At 34.7% G+C, this 22,062-nt stretch overlaps 1 long non-coding RNA gene across 1 annotated transcript; it reads left to right on the forward strand.

Annotated features, from left to right (window-relative positions):
- The first annotated feature begins 9,876 nt into the window (after window positions 1-9,876).
- On the forward strand, window positions 9,877-21,643 carry LOC139078595 (uncharacterized). Its single transcript, XR_011531611.1, has 4 exons — window positions 9,877-9,905; window positions 10,086-10,211; window positions 18,051-18,238; window positions 20,610-21,643. It is a non-coding gene; the product is annotated as an uncharacterized lncRNA (long non-coding RNA).
- Window positions 21,644-22,062: the final 419 nt, after the last annotated feature.

Raw genomic sequence — 22,062 nt, forward strand, 5'->3', positions numbered from 1 at the left:
AGTAAGGGCTGTTTCTATTAAGCTGGAATCAGACTGAAGAGAAGTCACTGGGCAGGTTAAGGAAATTAATTTATTCAACCATTACTAAAAATATAATAAAGCCCTGGAATTAGATTAGTCATTTCCAATAAAGTGATGAAAAGATAGATATGGTATTTGTCACTGTAGAGCTTATTGCCTAGCCACTGGCCATATTTCAATACCCTTTCACCTAAAAAGGTAGTGCTGAGAGTTATACACCAGCATCACCTGTAAATGAAGAGCTTAGGCGTCTGACCATGTATTTTGAGTTTGCTTTTTCTTTTTCCTCAAGGTTTCCATTTTTGTTTACATTTATTTGTTTTAATTCCAATGGACTCCCTTCTCTCTGTATCCCCTCACTGACGAATATATTGCAGAAAAAGATTAAACTCGATCTCCATTTATCTGTCAACCTAGAATAATTTGTCTATAGCTGAGGTCACAATTGACTTACAAATGTGATTTTTAAGTATTTTTATAGTCATGTTATCTAATCTTTCTCCAGTATGTGACACTGTTGACTATTCCCTCCTGGAAGGGCTGTCCTTTTTTGACATTTGTAACGGTACTCTATCTTGTGATTCTTCCACCCACTTGAAGTGCTCAATATTATAGATTCATCTTCCTTAATGTCAGAGTCCCTCAGTCTCCAACCCAGGATCTTTGCTCTCTTCAATGCATTTATTCTTCCTGAGAAATGATAACCACGTGTACAGCTTCAACTACCACATTTGTCTTAATGATTTTCAAAATTAGAACCCTCTAGCCCAGACCTTGATTTTTAGATTCCTTTATTTAATAGAGCTTGCTGTTATTGTAATTTCAAGCTAGCTGGCCCACAAATACCTCAAATGCAATCCAATATATCTATCTACATTTTAATCTATCTCCTATTTTTCTATTGGTTTTCCCTATTTCTCCATTCTTCTAAGAAGTATGTACATCTTTCCGTTTTTCGTGTTCAGTTTCCTATAGAAGTGAATGACGCCACCACCTGCAACGTCTTCAAGATGAACATAACATAATTATCTATAATTCAGACCTTTCCTTTCATAAATCCTCAGCAACGAATCGGTTACCAATATTCTACAATCTGCTTCCAAGTATATTTGGAATCTGTTCTCTCTCAAAATCATTTCCACTATCCTAGCCCATGTACTTTCAAATATGTAAAACAGATTTTAATGGGTGCCTCTGCTCATAAATATACATTTATATTTATTTACACATGTACACACATATTTCTATTTCTCCTAACTTTAGCTGCACATAACCACTTGTGGGTTTTTTCTTCTTCTTCTCCCCAAATCCCCCGAGTACACAGTTATATGTTCTGGTTGTAGCTCCTTCCAGCTCTGCTATGTGGGATGCTGCCTTAGCATGGCTAGATGAGTGGTACTAGGTCTGTGCCCAGCATCTGAACCAGGGAAACCCCGAGCTGCCCAAGCAGAGTGTATGAACTTAAACCACTTGACCACAGGGCCAGCCCCCAACTTCTTGTTTTAAAAATTTGTGTTTTTCTGTAACTCCAAGTCTTTATATATCTTCACTTTCTTGCTTAACCTATTTTGAAGGTATTTTCTGCATGAAGCTAATTTTTTTAAACGTATTTCTCTCTCTTACAGGATACTTCTTGACTCTTTATTCTCTGAACCTGAGGTTCTATACTCACCCAGGAACCCTGAGTTGTAAGAGAAATGCCTTCTAATTTGGAAAACAGTTAAATTAGGAAGTTTTCTATAAGAGCAGACATTCTGCTCTTCATGTCCATGGCTTAAGGCTAAGAAAGTGGGCTAAGGAAGGTGAGCATTTTCACCATAAACTCTGTTTTTTATGAAGTCATAGACAATGTCAAACTTCTTAAATTCCAGATTCTTGGTATTTAGCAACAGAATTGACAAATAATGCTCACTAATTACATGTTAAATGAATATGACTGTAATGACGCCCTGCATTATTATCCCATTCCCAGGTGAAGATGTGTGAGGAGAAATCATAAGCCCAGATATGTTACATTGTCATGCATTCAACTGACTGTTAATAAGGATTCATTAATATTAATTAGAAAGTTGTTAGAATAGGATTAAACATACTATTTCTCCTTAAGGGGAATTATTATTTTCTGTCATTTTATTCAGAATAAAGTACATTGCTAAACTAAAGAGTTAAAATTTAACCTTTGCTCCTACCTAAATACATTAAATAACCCATGTTTTCGTTTTCCCTGATGCCTACCATGGTAAATCTACTAGACTGTTGCACTCTCAAATAAGAATACATTGCGTAAATTCAAATTATTCTAGAAACAGGTTTTATTTCAAAGAATAGAAGACAATGTCATTTGAAGAAATAGTCTTGCTCTGCTGGTATGATAAGGATCACACCATTCATTCCATGAGGTCAAAAAATACTTCTAATAGATTTATTATGGTATTTTCAAAATCTAAAACAGTAAGCACTTAATACTAAGGTATATATTTATTGTCCGTTGGACTAACATTAAATGAAGATATTTCTGAAATATCTTAGGGCGTCAGTTTAGTCTTTGATATACTTTTACCAATTGGGTTTCCAGAAAAAAGTTAGATTTCATTTGTCCTGTTATCCTTATTCTATTGAACATTGATTTAATGTGTGTATTTGTTCGATCACCCATACAAAAACACTTTTTTGAATCATTAGTGAAAACATGGAATTATGAGTACAGACAAATCACAGAGAAGGGACAGAAGGAATATCTAGTATTTGCATATTTCTATACTGCATTGAAAATTAGCTTCTCTGATAAACCTATAAAGCAACGAGAATCAAGAGAAAGAAGATGATTTATGCTGCTGTTACAGCAGTGCTTCGATCAAATTTATTCTCTAGTTTACACAAATTCATATGTGGATAATGTTGAAATTTACATGCTGGACTGTCAGTTTTTCCATAGTATTCTACGTTATAAATATATAATATGAAGACCTTTCCAAAAATGTAATTACTTTTTCTGGCAAATGATAAATGAAGTACACAATATTATTACACAAACTTCATATGACAATTCAAATAGTAATTTAATACCACCTTAACTCATTTGTTTTGCTTCATTTAGCAAGTTTTTACATATTATGGTCTTAAAAATTAAATACAATTAAGATCTCTAATTATTAAAGACTTAGCATTACCTGATACATATCAAGTTTATTTCTGAATTTAAATACATTATTTTGAATACAAATATGAACAAACATGAGATAGATTAAAATAATTATTTTTGGAAAATCATGTTTCCCATTGCTAAAATGAATATTGGTTAAATCAAACATTTATTAGAATTATATTTGATAAGAAAGTTTAAAGCATAGTTTAAGCATCACTGATCAATGTTCAAACTAGTAATTGTCCAGACTTTTGAAACGCTTTTTAAAAACAATCCCCTACTCCCTTGAGAGGCTACTGTAGGCTCAGCATCAAACTAATGTTGTGCATGTGTTGCTGTTGGATTGATCATTTGTATACTTGTTTTGAAATTGTGCTTAAACGCCCTTTCTCAAACTCCGTTTAACCACAGACCTTGTAGTGTTAATATTCACTCCTGTCCCTTGATACCTAATCTAGTCTGCACGGGCTCTGATGCTAGGCTAGCATTTTTAATTTGCACAGACGGTAATTTCCTGGATTTATGGCAGGGGTTTGTGAATTGAAAAATCTAAAAAGTAAAGAAAACAGTCGCAATTACCTGAGGGTCAGACTTGTGGGAAAGGAGGAATACAAAATCCAAACAGCTTTAGCGACACACCTTATCCATTTGCTGGTCCAGTCCGGCAGTAGATACGTGTTGCTCCCTATTCTAGTGTGAAATTTGGTAATTCAGCTACCCTGAGATTTTCTATGTTGCCTGCCACAGACTCCAGATTTCTGCTTATACGGGAGTTCTGGGTACTGTCCTCTTTATAGATGACATTTATCTACTGCTCCCTCTACCAATTACTGACTCGTTCTCATTTCCCAAACTACTCCTAAAGAGTATTTCATTCATTTAGTTTTTCATTATCCAGTTTCAAGAGACTCATATAGATAGAGCTCTCATTCCAGGTTCCTTCATAGTCCCCTGGGCATCCTATAGAGAGTTTCCTACGGCTAAGGAACCCAAGCCCATTCCAGTCATCCATGATGAAATGAGATCAAGTTCTCCACTTGCTCAGAAGTGGTTGGGGGGTAGCAGCTTCCTACACAGGTGTATGTTCATCTACCCTCCGTGGTGGTACACATTTTTTGGAGATCCCTTTCAGTAACACGACTTTAAAAATGCTCCAAACCCAAAGACAACCATTACAGTGTCCTGCTCCTGCAGGCAGTCCCCACCCTGCCTGACCTGGCCTTTGAAGTGAGATACAGCTATTTCTCACCATCCCACACAGTTTACAGCACTTGCATCACAAATAAGAAAGCATATTTAACTGGTAATGGGACGGCATTTAAAAACAGTTAAAGACTTACATGATTCATGTTTAAAATTTAGATCATGTTATATAAAAGCTGGATCATTCTGCAAAGCAACTAGGGAAATAAGATTTTTATTCTTTGAAATGAAGAAGAATTTCAAGGCAAAATTTCCTTTAAAAGAAACCTAAATGCTAGAGCAAAGGAAAGATACTAAGCTTATGAAAAGGAAATTTGATATTTTCAAAGAAATGTGGGGTTTACATTGCCAAAGGAAAAGTGGGAAGTGAATTCTAGGGCTAATCTAAATCAGCACTATAGACTTACATTGATTTTTATTTAGGGCAGAATACTGACCAGCATTATTAGAGCAAAGATATATACTGGGGATTGCTCAAAACAAAACTGAGCAGGTGAAAATCTGATAGTCAGGTCTTAAATGCTACAACAGATAGTTTTAAGTTAGTCCTACCCGGAGCAGGGTAGCTGTTGGTGCAAGGAGGAGAAAATAGCAGTTTCATGATGACTGAAACTTAAACTACTTTTTTCTTCCTCTTTTTCTCTTTTTGAGAAAATGAGGCACAGTGGCCTATCAGGCAGTGTCATCAAGGGGATAAAGCCTTGAACTTTGGCATCAGAAAGACTTGGATTTTTCATTCCAAAGATTCCTTATATTAGCTTTGTTAAATAACTTCACTGAATCTAATTTTTCTTATCTGTAAATTCAAGATAATGCTACTTGCTGTGATAAACAAAATGATAAAGATAAGAAACCAAGCAGAGAGTGTGGTGCGTAATATATGACCACAAGCTGGTAGCACCGTGAAAATAATACTAAATTGGAAATTAGAATTTAGGGTTCTAGAATCTACTTCGTAAAAATGGTCACTCTGTAATAACCCCTTTGGGCTTCACCCTCCTACTCTAAATAATGAGAGCTAGATGAAATGATCTCTGAATATCTTCTTTTTTTTTAAAGATTGGCACCTGAGCTAACAACCGTTACCAATCTTTTTTTTTTCTTCTTTCTGCTTTTTCTCCCCAAATTCCCCCAGTACATAGTTGTATATTTTAGCTGTGGGTCCTTCTAGTTGTGGCACGTGGGATCCCCCCTCAACGTGGCCTGATGAGAGGTGCCATGTCGGTACCCAGGATCAGAACCAGCAAAACTCTGGGCTGCCGCAGCGGAGCACACGAACTTAACCACTGGGCCACGGGGCTGGCCCTCTGAATATCTTCTTGAATGTAATGTTTTGTATGTCTTTAGGAAAAATTACAAGAGTATATGATGCCTCTAAATTATATCAATATTTAAATTTACATAAATAGAATACAAAATTGATATTTCTTTATCACCACCAAGCCTCAAAAACAACCCCATCATTTGACTTTGGCTTCTGTATCACTATCCACAAGTATGCTGGCAAAATGTACAGAGCCACCATCCCAGAATTTGAACCTGCTACTCCCATCCACTACTGAAGAACTTGCGACCATCTGTCTATCTCTTTCATAGTTTTAGGTCAAAAGCAAGAATAGTTCTCGGCACACTGTAGTTGTTTAGTATCTAATGAATAAGAGAATGAATCAATTCATTAATTCTTCGACTAGATTTAAGCCACACTGTGGATAACAAGGCCTTTTGCAGACTGGTCAGGAATCCAAACCACATTTTATACAATGGTTTTTTTGTTGAAATGTGTTTCCATTTTCAAACAACTAATATGTTAGAAACATGACTTATTTCTAAAGGTAGTGTAGAGAAAACTCACTGTTTTGGTAAGTGGTGATATTTTAACATCCAACAATAAGGTTTATTATTAATTTAGCACTCAAACCAAAGTAATAAAAATGAGACTATGCCATTTTCATTTTGAATGTTATTTAATTACATAGTCTTGTGATTTCCTCAGTATGGACAATTTTAATAAAAAACGAAAATTCATGTTTTAAAATTATTTGATGAAGAAATAGTTCGTTAAAAATGTGTTAAATTCCAGTCGCAGTCTGAGGTACAAATCTTAAAATTGACATTGAAAGAAGACAATATTTCTGAAATGTTATGTCATAACTATGTAAAACTTAATCGAGTCTAGTAAAAATTAAGTCCAGTAAAACATTTATAATAGAATCATCTACATATTTTACATAGTTGCAATACTAAAAACAAATAATTCATACTTGATTGGGATCTATCTAGAAGGCTTTACGAAAATCAGGAAAGCACAAGAAGTAATGCTTCTCTTATTTCAAGTTAAAAGTCTCAGACTACAAGAATATGGAATTTCTGGGGACTGGAAAGTTGGTGTCACACACGTCATTTAGATATATCTAGGCACTGATCATTCTTTCTCCTTTTGGTTTCTGAGTTTGGGAAACTCAAACCAAACAACAAGTAAATTACAAAAATAAAACAAAACAGAGAGGTATCCGGAAATATTTCCTCAAAAGGTAAATGAGTCCTTTATATATTTTGGAAATTAACCCCTTGTCAAATATATGATTTGCAAATATTTTCTCCCAGCTGGTGGGTTGTCTTTCTATTTTGTTCATGGTTTCCTTTGCCTTGCAGAAGCTTTTTAGTCGGATGTAGTCCCATGCAGTTTCTCAATGTAGGTTCTAACAGAATGTTGATCTAGGCTGAAAATGAAAGGTGGAGGCACAGCATCAATGCGTGATCTTACCTATTTTGAAAGTGACAACAGAATCATAGCCCTTAAGCAGTCATCTAGAGAGAAAAGCTGTGCTTGGTTTTGACCTGCTCTGTGTAGCCACCTTGGTTCCATAAACGTCCACCTCATTGCCTGAACAAATAGACTTACAGCAAATATGGTGGATTGTTTGCAAATTTAGCTGCTATAATAGTTCCCATCCTTGTACAGATGCATCTTTGCAATGGAACTAAACTGCTCCTCAAGTTAAGAGGTGGAGTCTAAGGCCAGCCTTGGTGGCCTAGTGGTTAAGTTCAGTGTGCTCCACTTTGGTGGCCTGGGTTCAGTTCCCAGGAGTGGATGTACACAGCTTGGTTAGTGGCCATGCTGTGCTGGAGGCCCACAGACTTAAAAATAGAGGAAGATTGGCATGGATGTTAGCTCAGGGCAAAACTTCCTCAGCAAAAAAAAAAGGGGGTGGTGGGTCTATTTCTCTACCCCCTTAAATCTAGACTGGCCATGTGCTTACATTGCTTTGACCAATAGGATATGGCAGATGTGACATTGTCAAATGTCCAAGAGGTACTGTAGCTTCTGCTTTATTCATCTTGATGTTCTGAAATTGAAATATAAAGATACTCATACTAACTTCTAAGATGAGCGATCTTATGGAGAGACAGTTTCAGTTTATAGCAAGCACAATCAATACGCATGTAAGTGAGGTCATCTTGGATCACCCAGTCAGATGACTAGAGACTTGTGAATGACCACAGTTGAGATCAGCAGAATGGTTCCACTGATCTCAGTCCAAATGATCAACCAATGGAATCATGAGGAAATAAATGGTCAATGTTCTAAGTCCCTGTGTTTTGAGGTGGGTAGTTATGTAGCAAGAAATGACTGAATCGGGGGGCAGGGGTGCACACATGTATATAAGTGGTTTCTTCCTACAGATCTGCACATCAATTGCATGAATTGGGAAAACCAAGCAAAAGATTACAAATTTACCAAATTCAAATAAAACATCTGTCATAATGATTTAGATTTCAACATATGTTTTTCTAATAGTGGAAGTCTTAACAATAGCATTTATTTTCACAGTTGCATACATTTATAGCATAATTGAAGGTGGTAGGTCTTAGCATTACACTTTGCTATTAAGATATATTTAACATAAATTCTTTCAAACTTCATATATAAAGAACATATTGGATGCCCCCACAATACAATGGCAAATGCCTCTTTTTCTGTTTCAATATATGAAAGTCAAAACTGTTCAGCAAAGTGATGTATTATTTCTGAAGACATTTGTCAATTGAATGAATAAATAAATTATTCAAAAGATAAGCATGAGAAGTATATTTAATACGGTCATATGTGAATAAATATTTTCATTTTTTTCCAAAGATAATTTTCAGACACTCTATATAGGCAAACAGATGGTTAAAAAAGCCTTTACCAAACTTGGAGTCACCACTATAACAAAACTCAGTATGCAAGTCAATGCCAGTGGCAGAATGAGGTTGAATGCATGAAAACAAAAAAACACGAGATTAGAAAGACAGATATATATATTTTTTTGTTCTAGAGCTTGATTATTTTTTCTCTGTTTGTGGTCCCGATCTTAATAAGATCTGTGTTGCCTTCAGCTCAGGGTAAAACCAGAGACATTGCAGAGTAAGTTATCACCATTCACCTTGGAAAAGTCAGAAACTCTATTAGGGTGCTGTTAATTTAGCAGATATATGTTGAGCTCAGTCACTAGTGGGAAATGAGGAATACACCTGGGATGTATTAAAAGGTGTTTTGTGAGAAAACTCACTATCCGGCGGTTAATGACATATATTATGCAATATAACCTGTTACTCTTGTCATCATAAATTAGTCTTTTGAGTCAACCAAGTATGAAATAGAGCCTGGTATCAAGAACAAAGTACTTAAAGGAATGAATCATTCGCTAGTTACCATTAGATCTAATTATAAATACCCTCGTTAGACGATAAACCCCTACATACAGTTTTCTACAATGACTAGGCGATAGAATTGTTTTATGGAATTTTATTACATTAAATACCAAATTATATTAATTTAATGAAATAGCTTGATAATGATGACAACTATATTAATACAACTGTTGTCATTATTCCTACCACTATTCCTAGCAAGGGTTTGCCTTATTGCTTATAATCCTGAAAGTAAACCTAAGAAGTAATTATTGTTCTTATTATATAGAAGAAGAAATTGAGTCTTAGTAAGGTCAATAGCTTCCAACTTCACCTACCTTCGTGACAGATCTGAATTTGAAAACAGACATATTGATTTCAAATCACTTATGTTTAATTGTTTCATTAAACTAAATGCTCAGTCCTCTCTGAATTCAGTGGTTCTTGCAGACCATTACCGAAATATGTCTAGAAAAAAATATAAATCTATTATACTAATTCAGTTATTGGAAGACAGCACTCTCACCACACAAATGGGATGTGAGATTTGACAGAAGACAAAATTTCAAAATATTTAAATTAAACTGAAATAGCAAAACTTTCCCAAAGTAAAAGGTCAAAGGTAATCACTTTAAAAAGATCAAAAGAGGCATTGTGAAATTGTTCCCCATATCAGACAACCCAAAGCAAACATGCTGTGACAACATCATGGGCCCTTGTGATGTGGAATTTCTGATCACCACAGGGAAATCATTATGCCAAGTCCAAAGGAATAACTGAGTAAAGAGGTCGCTCTCGCTGTTTCCATAGCAATCCATTATGACTGTGCTCTCGACGTAAGCGCTATCCCTAAGATGGAAAGGTGAGAGAAGATGATGAGGGGTTAACAGATTTTCTACTTGGATCATTGCATCTCTCATTTAAAACCAGATACTAGGAATGCTTACTTTAATTTTCTCATGTTTAGTAATTAAAACAAATGTCATTCATTAATGTTTATTCACTTATTCAACATACTTATTGAGTATCTGCTCTATTCCAGGCACTATTCTAATTCCAGAGACCCAGCAATGGCCCGAATGAAGAGAAGGTAGAGAGCTGAAAAATATCTTCAAATTGGAATTAACCTGGGTTCATTCCAAAAGCACTGCTACACAGGATAACAGAGGTAGTTCATTCAAGACAGAACTCCGTGCGCTTTGGAGAAACTTAAGAAGTTGAGCCTTAAACTTGGCCTTATAGAACAACTAAAGTTAGGGCAAGTGGAAAGGGAAAACTAAGATACTCCATACAAGAGAATTCATGCTCAAGGGTAGCATGAATTTAGTGTGAAGGTTTTTTGTTTTGTTTTGGTTTTTGTTTCCAACGTACAACATAATTTATATCATCTTGTATATTTTATATATTTTTCTTTAGAAAGTCAATAATAAGGCTACACGCATGAGGAACTGCAAATCACACTGTAAACTGTTGAACTTCAAAATTTAAATCTGAAGTATATTGTCTTAAGGCGGAAAATTAGATTCTTGATTTGAGACCTTTCTTCTGATATAATCGTATAATGCCATACATTTCCTTATTCGCATTGCTTTGGTTGCATACCACAAATTTTGATATGACGTACTTTTATTTTGTCAATTCAAAATATTTTCTAACCTCATTTTTGTCTTCCTATTTGACCAATGCATTATTTAGAAGTCAGTTGTGTATTTTCCAAATATTTTTTTATTTTCTAGATCTTACCGATTTCTAGTTTAATTCAATTATACTCAAAAAAGGTACATTGTATGATTTCAGTATTTTTAAGCTTGTTTTGTAGGGATTTTTTCATAGATAGATGGTAGATAGACAGACTAAATTTTGAATATCTACAGGGCAGCAGAGATTACAGCTGGTAAAGTGAGCTTGGAACTCAGAAGGGAGGTCATAGAGATATGTTAAACTTTTGGAGAAGAAGAGAGAGTTAAAACAGTTTTAAAATACCTGCTGAAGTGAATCCAGTATGGAAGCAAGAAGAGCTGAAGGAATCCTGCCTACGACTACACTGGAATAATAGGGAAAGAATTTATTCAACTACTTAAAACAATAAAAACAACTGAAAAAAAAAGAAACAGCTGTTTTAAGACCCTGAGCATACTGAAACAGGATACAGTGATTCTGAGAGATGGGACGCAAATGAGAAGAATCCTATAATTGCCACAGTTTACCGCCTTGAAAGTGTTTTCAAGCCACAATACAATGAGAGGGAACTTGGACAGATCAAGCAGACACCTTGAATTAGGCCGAGACATCTCAGATCATATGAAAGAGTAAGCAGTTAGAGTTCATAGGACAGAGTGCTGGAAAGGAGAGCTGCATACAGAAGGAGCACTCTAGAGCTCTCCAGAAGGTTCCCCTAGAATATTGATAAGAATACTGATCAGCACATGCTCATGAGGAAACTACCTGAGGCCAGGAAAAATGATACAAAAGGATAAGAGGGAACAGTACCTGATATTCACACAGAACTTAAAAAAAATATCTTCATTTTACATTTGTTTTATTTCTATTTCTATTTTCAACTGTACTGAAAAACCTCATAATTCACAAGATACTGAGAAGAACACTCAGAAGGAAATAATAAGCTCTGGAGTAAATGTGGCTCTTGTCTCGCCTGAAGAATCTTTAAAGCAGGTCCCCACAGGGTCAAAGTGATTCCTAGTGACAGAACTGTGTCCTAGGACAAAGTTCAAGGATAAATATAGGAATACTAACTTATCGTAGATTCAACGAGGTGAAATGTACCTTTGGCATCCAATCAAAAAGTGCCAGGTATGCAAAGCAGCAAGACTATATGATCCATTATTGCAACAAAATCAATTAGTAGACACCCCCTCATCAGTGACACAGATGTTAGAATTAGCCAATGAGGATATTAAAAGAGTTATTATAACTTGTAAATATGTATATTCAAACATCTAGGAATAAAAAGTACCATATTTGAGAAGAAAAATACACTACATGAGCTTAATAACAGTTTAAATATTACAAAGTAAAAAGTTAGTAAACTTTAAATAGTAAAAATATAAGCTACCCAAAACAAAGAGAAAATAAAGAATATATTTTATTTATTATAATATAGATATATAACATATTATATATAATAAGACATACATATGATAAAGCATACACACACACATACAAAGCCTCAGTGAACCATGAGACATCTTCAAGAAGCCTAATGTAGCTGTATGTGGAGTCTTCAAATTGGGAAGGAGGGAAATAAAAATTCTTGAAGAAATAATGACTAAAACTGTTCCAGATCCAAGAAACTCAAAGAACCCAAAGGATAAGAATAATAAAGAAATTACACTAAGGTGTACTATAACGAATTGCATATAACTAGAAATAAAGGGAAAATCTTAAAAGCAGCCAAAGAAGAAAGACTCGTTATAATGAGAGAAACAAAGATAAAGATGACAGCGTGTTTCTTTTCTGAAACAGTGCAAGTGAGAACACAGCAGAGCAAAATCTTTAATGAATGAAATACGATGTCAACCTAGAATTTGATGCTTAGGAAAAATATCTATCAAAAACAAAGGTAAGGTAAAATCTACTGTAGACACACTAGCTGAAAGAGTTCATTAGGGAATGAGTCACTCTAGAAGAAATGTCCAAGAAAGTCCTTCAGACACAAGGTAAGTGATGCCAGATGGATATAAGGGATTACACAAGGAATGAAGAGCATCAGAAATGACAACTACATGGATAAATAATAAACATATTTTCCTTTTATATAAATCACTGCTAAAATATATTCTGTTGAAGACAATTATTTTTTACATCAGTTTTAGATTTACAAGAATATTGAGCAGAAGGTACAGAGATTTTTCTCTATATCCTTTGTCTACATATACCCATAGGATCCCCCATTATCAACATCACTCATCAGAACGACACATTGTTACCAAAGATGAACCTACATTGAAATGTCATAATCACCCAAAGTCCGTAGTTTACCTTAGGGTTCACGCTTGGTATTGTACTTTCTATGGGTTTGGACAATTGTATACTGACATGTATCCATCATCATAACATACAGAGTATTTTGGCTGCCCTAAAATTCCTCCGTGCTCTGCCTATTCATCTCTCCTCTCCCACCTCTGGCAACCACTGATCTTTCATTTTCCAACTTTTTTGAGATATAATTGACATGTAATATTGTGTAAGTTTAAGGTGTACAATTTATGTAAACCACTTTTAAAAGATAGTTGACTATTTAAACAAAATTAATAATAATATAGAGTGGGGCTTAAAACATATGTAAAAGTAAAATGTATGACCCCAATAGCACAAAGAATAGGAAGGGAGAAATGAAAGCATATTTTTTTAAGGCTTTTATAATACCACCTATTTAGACTGCAGTATTTTAAAGATATCTATGATGAACCATGAAGCAGCCACTAAAATAACTAAACCAAGTGATATAGTCAACAAATCAACAGAGAAGAAAAAAAATGGAATGAAAAAATAATCCAAAAGAAGTCAGACAAAAGAAAAATGCTTAAAAAATATATAGGACAAATAGAAAGCAAATAGAAAAATGTTGAATTTAAACATAACCATATCATCTTAAATGAAATAGAGTAATACATATTCAAATGAAAAGACAGAGACTGTCAGATTGCATTACAAAAGAAAGACCCACCCATAAGAAATGAATTTAAGAAATACATGACACACATACACTAAAGGAACAGAATATTTGCACAGCCTTAAATTATTTCATTATTAATTACTGAGGTGATTTTAACATATGTCCTCAAGCTCTTTGACAATTCTCTCTCCAGCAGGTGGAAATTCATTCTCCACTCCTTGAATGTAGCTGGATTTAGAGACTCATTTCTAACTAACAGAATTTGAAAATGGAAGAATATTAAGTTTACAGTGGAGAAACCTGCAGACACTACCTCACCCAAATGATCAAGGTTAACATCGCCACTGAGTCATTTGGGTACGCATTTCCTGATATGAGAAAGAATACCACATAATCGCTGTAGTATTCTTCCATAAAACTCATAACCTCATTGTAATCACGAGAAAACATACCTATATTCAACAAAAGAACTTAGCCATACTCTTCCAAAATATCAAAGACATAAAAGAAAAAGAAAGACCAAGAAGCTGTCACCTCAGGGGAGACTAAGGTGACATGATAACTAAAGGCAACACGAGCTCCTAAATTGTATCCTGGAAGCAAAAGAGGAAAAACTAGGAAAACAAATGCATATATTTCAAAATTCTTATACTCAAAGTCTGTAGATATCAATCAATAGCATTGCACCAATGTTAACGTCTTGGGTTTGATAAATGCACCATCGCTTTGTAAATGTTAACATCAGGAGAAGCTGGGTGAAGGGGATATGGATAGCCTTTGTACTATTTTTGCAACTTTAACTCAAAATTCATTTCAAAGCATAAAATTAAAAAGATACACTTTGCAACAGAGTCATTCAAGAATATTTAAAGCCAGATTAACTGTAATTTTAGAATGTTCTGTGACTCAAAAGACATCGCAGATAAGCTTTGTTTGAAAAAACAATCTTAAATTATGATTTGAAAATACTTCAGTTTAAAGTTGCTTTACTAGAAATAGTACAGCAGTTAAAAAATAGGTTACCTTGAAATCTTTGAATAAGGAATATGTCTTCAAACAATATGTTACCATTATCCGAAGCATTGTACAAGTGCCCACCTCATGGCTGGCAGGCAAATTTGTTATTTAAATGACTCCAAAGAAGGCTTTTAGATTCTGACATTTTAAAAGGGATCATTCAATATTTTCACTTATACAAATGTGAATGTAAATGTGAACAATCCCACATCTTTACCTTTCCTGTCCTCCTTCAATGCAGCAGAGAAGAGAAATAGATCATATATTTTAAGAAAAACCAAGATGCTGGTAGAGCGAAGTAGGAATGACCACTTTTCCAAATCTTTCTCTCAACTACGTCTGTTAAGTTTGAAACTGTGTATAGCACAGAAGTCAAAGCAATGAGGCCACTGTCTACCAGGATAGCGTCTCACTCAGTAAATGCAATGAGACACTCCTTAACGTCAAGGCACCATGTTTAATAGCCTCTGTAGCAGACAGAACGATTTTTCTAATAACCAATTTCGCATTCTTATGAGGCTCTCTCACTATTTAGCATTGCCAGGTTTTCGGTTGTTCTGTAGTTTACTACTCTGCTGTATTTTCAGGATTGCCAGAGGCAACGAGCAGTCAAGTGAAGAGACAAAAGACGATGCACACCTCATCTCAAGTCATGGTTGACAGTGAAGAAATATTTCTGGTTCTATATAATCATTTTGCCATGTTTTAAAAAAACGTCTGTAAGAAAATTTTCCCAATGGCTCACTGGGACCACTTTCAAGGTTTACTGCACTCCTGAGGCACATTCTCAGAAAGGGACAAGGAGAAATTTAACTATATTTACACAAAAAGAATCCTACAGATGAGGAGGGATTTGAATAGCTCCACAATATCTGTGGTTAGAATGAGCTTAACTCTGTCTCTTGCCCGTATCAGAGAACCACAGTGTGATATTATTTTGGCTACCACATGAATCTTAGCAATTAGGAACCATCAGCAAGTTGTGATTTTTTTCTGTTTTTAATTTTTTTCCAAAATAATCCAAATTAGTACTTTGGGAAAATTACATAAATCAACTGCCATAAGGTAATTAAAGACACTACAGTGATTTCTGCCCAGTGAAATTCTTATTTAGAGAGCCATCATTGAAACTGCATACTGCATAGGCTTCAGTCTTGAAAAGATTGGCAGCTCCCTCTGCTGTTATTCCGGGTGAGGTGCGAGGAATCAAGGCTCACCTCTTTGTGTAATTTTCTTCCCTGTGATGCTGGACTTTCACAGCTTGTCAATTAATGGCCTTCAAGCTGGCAAGCTTTCAAACACTGGCTTACTTTCAGCAGTATGATGGCACCTTTAGGACACCTGCTTCGAAGACCGATCTACCTCAAAAGAAAGCTTGATACTGCTATTAAAGCAAGGCGTGTGAATCACACCCCTTCTCTGAAGCTTTCTATTTCTGTGTATATCCATCCGGTCTGTTTATAACAGATGCAGAGTTCTGAAAAGCAGTCCTGCTTGGCAATAAAAATTTGTGGCTTTGGACTATGATTTCTTTTACATTTTTGCAGAAACATTCATTTCTTTTTTAAATGAAGCACAGATTGGTTGGTATCTATCCTCCTAGACCTCATCCACATGTGCACAAACCAACTTTTTTCATTTTTTCATCCTACTAAATACACTTCTCATAATAAAGTCTATGTCTCTTTTAAATATGCTTTTGTTATTGTGACTACAGAGAAAGGGGGAAGAAACAGGTGCTATCATCTCTCTAACTAGAATTTTCCAGAAACTGGTCGGCATGAATAATTCCCTTTTTGTATACTGAGAGGATCTTTTAAATAGCCTGGAATAAAAGTACTCATTATATTATAGTGCTTCAACTATTTTAGCTTAAGAGACAAGGATAAAATAACCTGCTTCATCTGCTAAAACATGGAGAAACATAATTACTTTCTTTTCTCCCTAAAATGAAATTCAGCACAAGAGTACAGAGTTCTCCGTTATAAATCAATCCAAATATATAAGAAAATGAAAAAAGAACTAAGTGATCTCATCCCAGTATCTGTTCTTAGAAATATTACTATTTATGAAAAAGAAGATACACACTTATTTTGACACAGTTTTTCTATACTCAGATAACCATAGTACCTTTACTTTTCGAATGGGTTATACTGATATTTTTTTCCGATAAAGATCTCTAAAACATGGTAAGTGTAGACCAAATATAAAGGGCAAAGTAAAATCTACTTTTACTGGAAATAATGACTGTTCTTTGTATATATAAAGAATTAGTCTGTGTGTAATGGGGATAATACTGTGCTTCTCCTCTGAGGTCAGATACTTGTTTTCCCTACAGTGAGATTAAATGTGGAGAGATTTCCATATATTGTCAACTGTGTAAGAAAATGTCCCTCCTTCTTCCCTCTACCTTTTCCAAGCTGCCATAAGGCAGTGATGAGGATAAAAGAACAGACCATGGATGCTATATTTGAAATGCTTACATTTTTGAAAGGAAGATATGTATATAAATAAATACAAGTTTGAATGGTAAGAGCCATACACAAGTAGAGATGTAGTGCTTAAAGAATTTGAAGCAAATAGCACTTAAGTAAATAGAAACAATTCAAAATCTGAAACAGTATATCATGAGAAAATAAGTTGTTTCTACAAAGCAATGAAGCAATCACACCAATTAAGGAAAAAATAGTCAATTTCACCACATAAGCAGATTGCAGAATCTCTCACACTGCTGTTCCTTAAAAGCTAGGCAGATCACTATCTATTAAGAATACTTCATAGATTTTAGAGCCTAGAACAATGAAGATGGAATGATTAACACAAGGATACTTACACTTCTATTATTTGATCATTCAACTGTTCTTTATTCATTCAATGAAATTACGAATAGAAAACCTTTATTGGCATATTATGACAAGAAATTGTTGAAATGCATAAAACTTCACTGAATGAAATGGACATAGAGGATCATAATTTGAATTTGAAGAGAAATCTAACTTAGTCCTTAGTCAAGGAGCATAAAAAAGATCAAATTGGTGTGGGCAGATTTTGTGATGCGCTTATCAAGACAATTGATAAAAATCAGTTAGGGGGGTCTATGTGAAAATGATCTCCAGTGCCTATAATGTACTCTTTGTCATTCTCTGAAAGTTCGTTGTACTAACTCGGGCCCACTCTAATATGCTGTAGCGTTACATCTGTCATCTCATGCTATTATAGCACTCACTGGAGCATTGTCCAAAGCCACTTCGTACAGCAGCTTAACTGCGATGGGACATTGAAATATTTTCTTGTCAGATATCTAGCTCCTAGCTTGCTATGTTGAGATCCAATAACTCTATATTTCCATTTCAGCCATGGACTCACACAACTGAAAAACAGAGCATGATAGATGTATATTTGTAGCTCCCAAGACTGTGGACAGAAAACCAATGGACTCAACTGATGATCAGATACCTAATTACCATCTACTGAAATAGTTTTGTCGAACAAGCAAAGTATCCTGCAAATATGACTCTTGATCCTAGAAATCACTGATTTAGGTAATAAGAAATATCTCACATCTCACATTTTTAGACAAACAGTGTTATTGTATAATTTTCTTCCCTACTTCTCTGCAAAGTATCTTCACAACAGGAAAAAAAGTCTCTTATTTGAAATATAATACTTAATAAACAACTGAAAAATTGTTAAATATGAAAAATAAATCACATTTCTTACTAAACATTGTAAAGGATCTTTGGTAGAAATAGGTTATTTTTAGAACTTCAGGTGTATCTTGTTACTAAGGGACAATAGATGCATTCTTATTAATTATTCTTAGTTTAAATCGACTTTTTTTACTTTTGCAGATATTAAAATAATTGTCTTTTTAGCCTTATTCTCCAATGAACAATGAATAGTATGCTGTTATGAGACAGTTGATGGTTTCATAAAACATCCTCTTTGGTGGAAGGCTTTGTAACCAAATGTCAATATACCCACTTGCTTGGACAGTGTTGACCTTAAACAAATAGACAGCCAGTTGTTTCTCCAGCAAAAATGAGTTTATTTGGGTCAGTGAAGAATTGCAATTCAAGGTCTGCAACCATGGTGAGCCATGCACAATTCCTCCAGCAGCAAAGGAGGAGAAACTCTTTAACAGAGGGGAAAAGGAAGTTGGGAGGGCTGTGGTAAACAAAGAGTTCCAGGTGAGGCAGCTTTTCAGTTGCTAAGTTGTGACAGTCTCTCATTGGCTGAGCTTCTTGCCACTCAAGAAGAGGAAGTTTTTCACCTTCCTGTTGGGCTCTGCTATCAACTAGGGTGTAAGAGCTCCCCCTTTTGGCCTCCTGACTCCAATTTAATGATGTTACTGTTTTTACATTGTCATTGCTATATGTTCTTTCCTACTGATGATGTGGTATAAATTGTCTTTTACAGCTCCATGTTTTGCAGATGTTACAATGTAGAGAATGTTAGATAGTAATATGCATCTGTGTGAGTGGCCTCATTGGAGAATCATATCCTGATCCAATGAAAATGACATTACATTTCTAAGGAAACTGGTCAGAAATAATGCTGGAACTGTCTAGTGCATCAAGTGCTCTCTGGATTGGGGTCTTCCAATTGTAAATGATAATACAATGAATGTTCACTATACATTTCAAGATGCCCTGCCTTGATTTTTCATCTTTGAGTCTTGGCATCAAGATTTTGAACTTCCTGTCTTTTCTGTGTGAAAGTGTGATCACACGAATTACAAATTTTATACTACGTGATACAAATGTCTTCTAAGGTTTTATGTCACATTTCCCAAAATCAAAATGACATATTTATATTATACTGAAAAGAGAAGCATATTGCCAGCTACTCATAGAGACACTTAGTAAAAATACAATGATAACACTGATCATAGAATAACATGAATCAAATATGCTTGCCATTATATTTGTATTTATAAGTAAAAAAAATTTTATAGAGCTGTTAGGGTAACTTCTAAGACTCTTCCTTCACTACAGTTCGGCTGCATTTAAATGGCTTTCTTAAGGTGTATGTTTATACTTAATGTGTTTTATCTGTCACATGCTTTATAGCTTAGCTCCGCTCAAACAGCAAAGAACATTTTAGATGCCTTCACCAAAATTTACTGTTTAGGGCTTCAAACCAAAGTGTGAACTGGATAGAATCAAATGATTAACTTCATTAATACGGTGACATGTAATGTGATTTTTAAAACTAAAGGATGGGTCTTATCTCTAGATAAGGGCAAAACAGATTAATAACTGGTTTGGCTCCCTGACATTTGCCATATTGGACTGAGAGTGCAGTTCTGGGTAACTGCTGTGGCAATGGGGCATGCTAAAATAAAGTATAACGTGACTGCCGTACTCTAGGGACTTTAAAACATGACCAAATTAAGGTTTTTCTTTCTGAAATGATTGTACCAATATGTACAATTACTAATAAATCAATAAATTCAAATATAATCACAGATGTTAGAACTGTAAGCTAATAGTTAATTAGCCAATGAAGGGTGATTTTTCAGGAAGATAGCATTTGATTTGTTCTATGACGCCTATTTGTGAAGAAGCAAAACCACACTTGTGTGATTCATCAGTTCCTAGCATATCATCATGTTTATATCCCTTTTGGAATAGAGTCCTTATTTCTATTCTATATTGAATTACTGTTGAGGCTTTGGGTCAGGAGAGCAAACGTGTATTAGCAATACACTTAAGAGAATCAAATAGATTATCTTAAATATAATTATATTCCACAAATATTAAGTGAGTATACTCTACATATGACTATTATTGTTTCACATTTTCTGGCTGTCTCTTAAAAAGCATCATACTTTTAACTTTCTCCAGATAGTGTCATGTGCTGGTATCTCTGTTTGCCAAACCAATATATAATGTTTTGTTTTTTTTTCAGATCAAATGTATTGAAGGAAGCCTTCAGAGACAAACACGAGCTCTACTCTTAACTCCCTGACAACCTCTTTGTCTTACTCTAGCCTAAATGCTTGGGCCATTTATGTGCTCATAACAATGTACTTCTGCCATGAGAAATCAGTGTGTAATTTTGATGATATTACCATGTTACAGCCAGGGAAATGATGAATCCCTGAATTGTACACCAGAGTCACACTTGCCACTCATTTCTTGAGGGAGATTAACTATGTGTAGGAACAAATGCAAAAGAGAGAAAGAGATATCAATTTGACCTAGCTCCAAAATAATAACATGGTAAACTCTATAGACATTGGTAGACTGGGTTGGAATATAAGACCCAGAGGTCTGAGACTTAAAGACCTCTTTCGACTGCCTTCGGCCTGGGAAGGAGAAACTAAGAAAAAAAAAGATGAGAATTTTTAAGTGCAAAAGGTCCAGGGCCTATTCCAATGTGTCAATAAACAGTAATGATAATATTAAAAAACAAAAAACAAAATGAACAAGCGCCTACTCTGTTCCAATACTGTATTAAGAGTTAATATGAATCATCTTCTTTCATCTGCAATATTCCCATATGAAATAAGGTGATACTTGTATTGTCTCCAATTAAATGATGAAGATACAGATTTGATTTTACTAGCATTTTTTATTTATTATTATTTTCTATCTTTTCAAATCTATTAATTTAATCAATTAAATTATAGAACAATAAACAGAAATTTTAAAAACCCCATGAAAAATCTTCAAGAAACAAAAGCTATTTTCCTAAAATCCAATAAAAGAGTTAAACTGCTAGCAGAATTTATGAGTTAAAAAAAGTACAAAATATTAAGAAGTAAGAGAAGCACTAACTATAGTGAAAATAGATGCTTTATGTGTGAGATTAAAATGAATTACTTACAAATGTAGCTTGTGAATGTAGCCTGTAAGCTTTTGATTATTTAACATGTTGAGAAGTTCTACATTTCTTAATTAATGGTCCACTTATTAAAATATCTCTTCAAAATTCAAAAACAATGCACTATTTCTATTTATTTGTTGGAGAGTTTTACAGATTCCATTAGGTCTTGTTTGATAACTGTGGTTTTCAAAACTCCTTTGCCTTTGGTATGTTTTCATCAGTCTAAACTATGCATTTCAGACAAAGATCAATTAAAAACCTATTGCTATCTATGATGGAGGACATGGCAAATTGAATAACTGCTTCCCATTTATCTACCCTTCCCTATTTCCATGGCTTTGTAAATTTACAGGTCCTCCCATAAGGGCAGAGTGAACTATCTTGACTCTTTACCTGTTTGACTGGTTTTATATATTTATTGTCAAACTAATATTTGACAAGGGAGCCAAGAATACTCAATGGGGAAAGAATGGCCTCTTCAATAAATGGTGTTGGGTAAATTGGATATCCACATGCAAAAGGGTGAAACTGG

The sequence above is a fragment of the Equus przewalskii genome, chromosome 22, assembly GCF_037783145.1.
Source record: "Equus przewalskii isolate Varuska chromosome 22, EquPr2, whole genome shotgun sequence".
Lineage (NCBI taxonomy): Eukaryota > Metazoa > Chordata > Mammalia > Perissodactyla > Equidae > Equus > Equus przewalskii.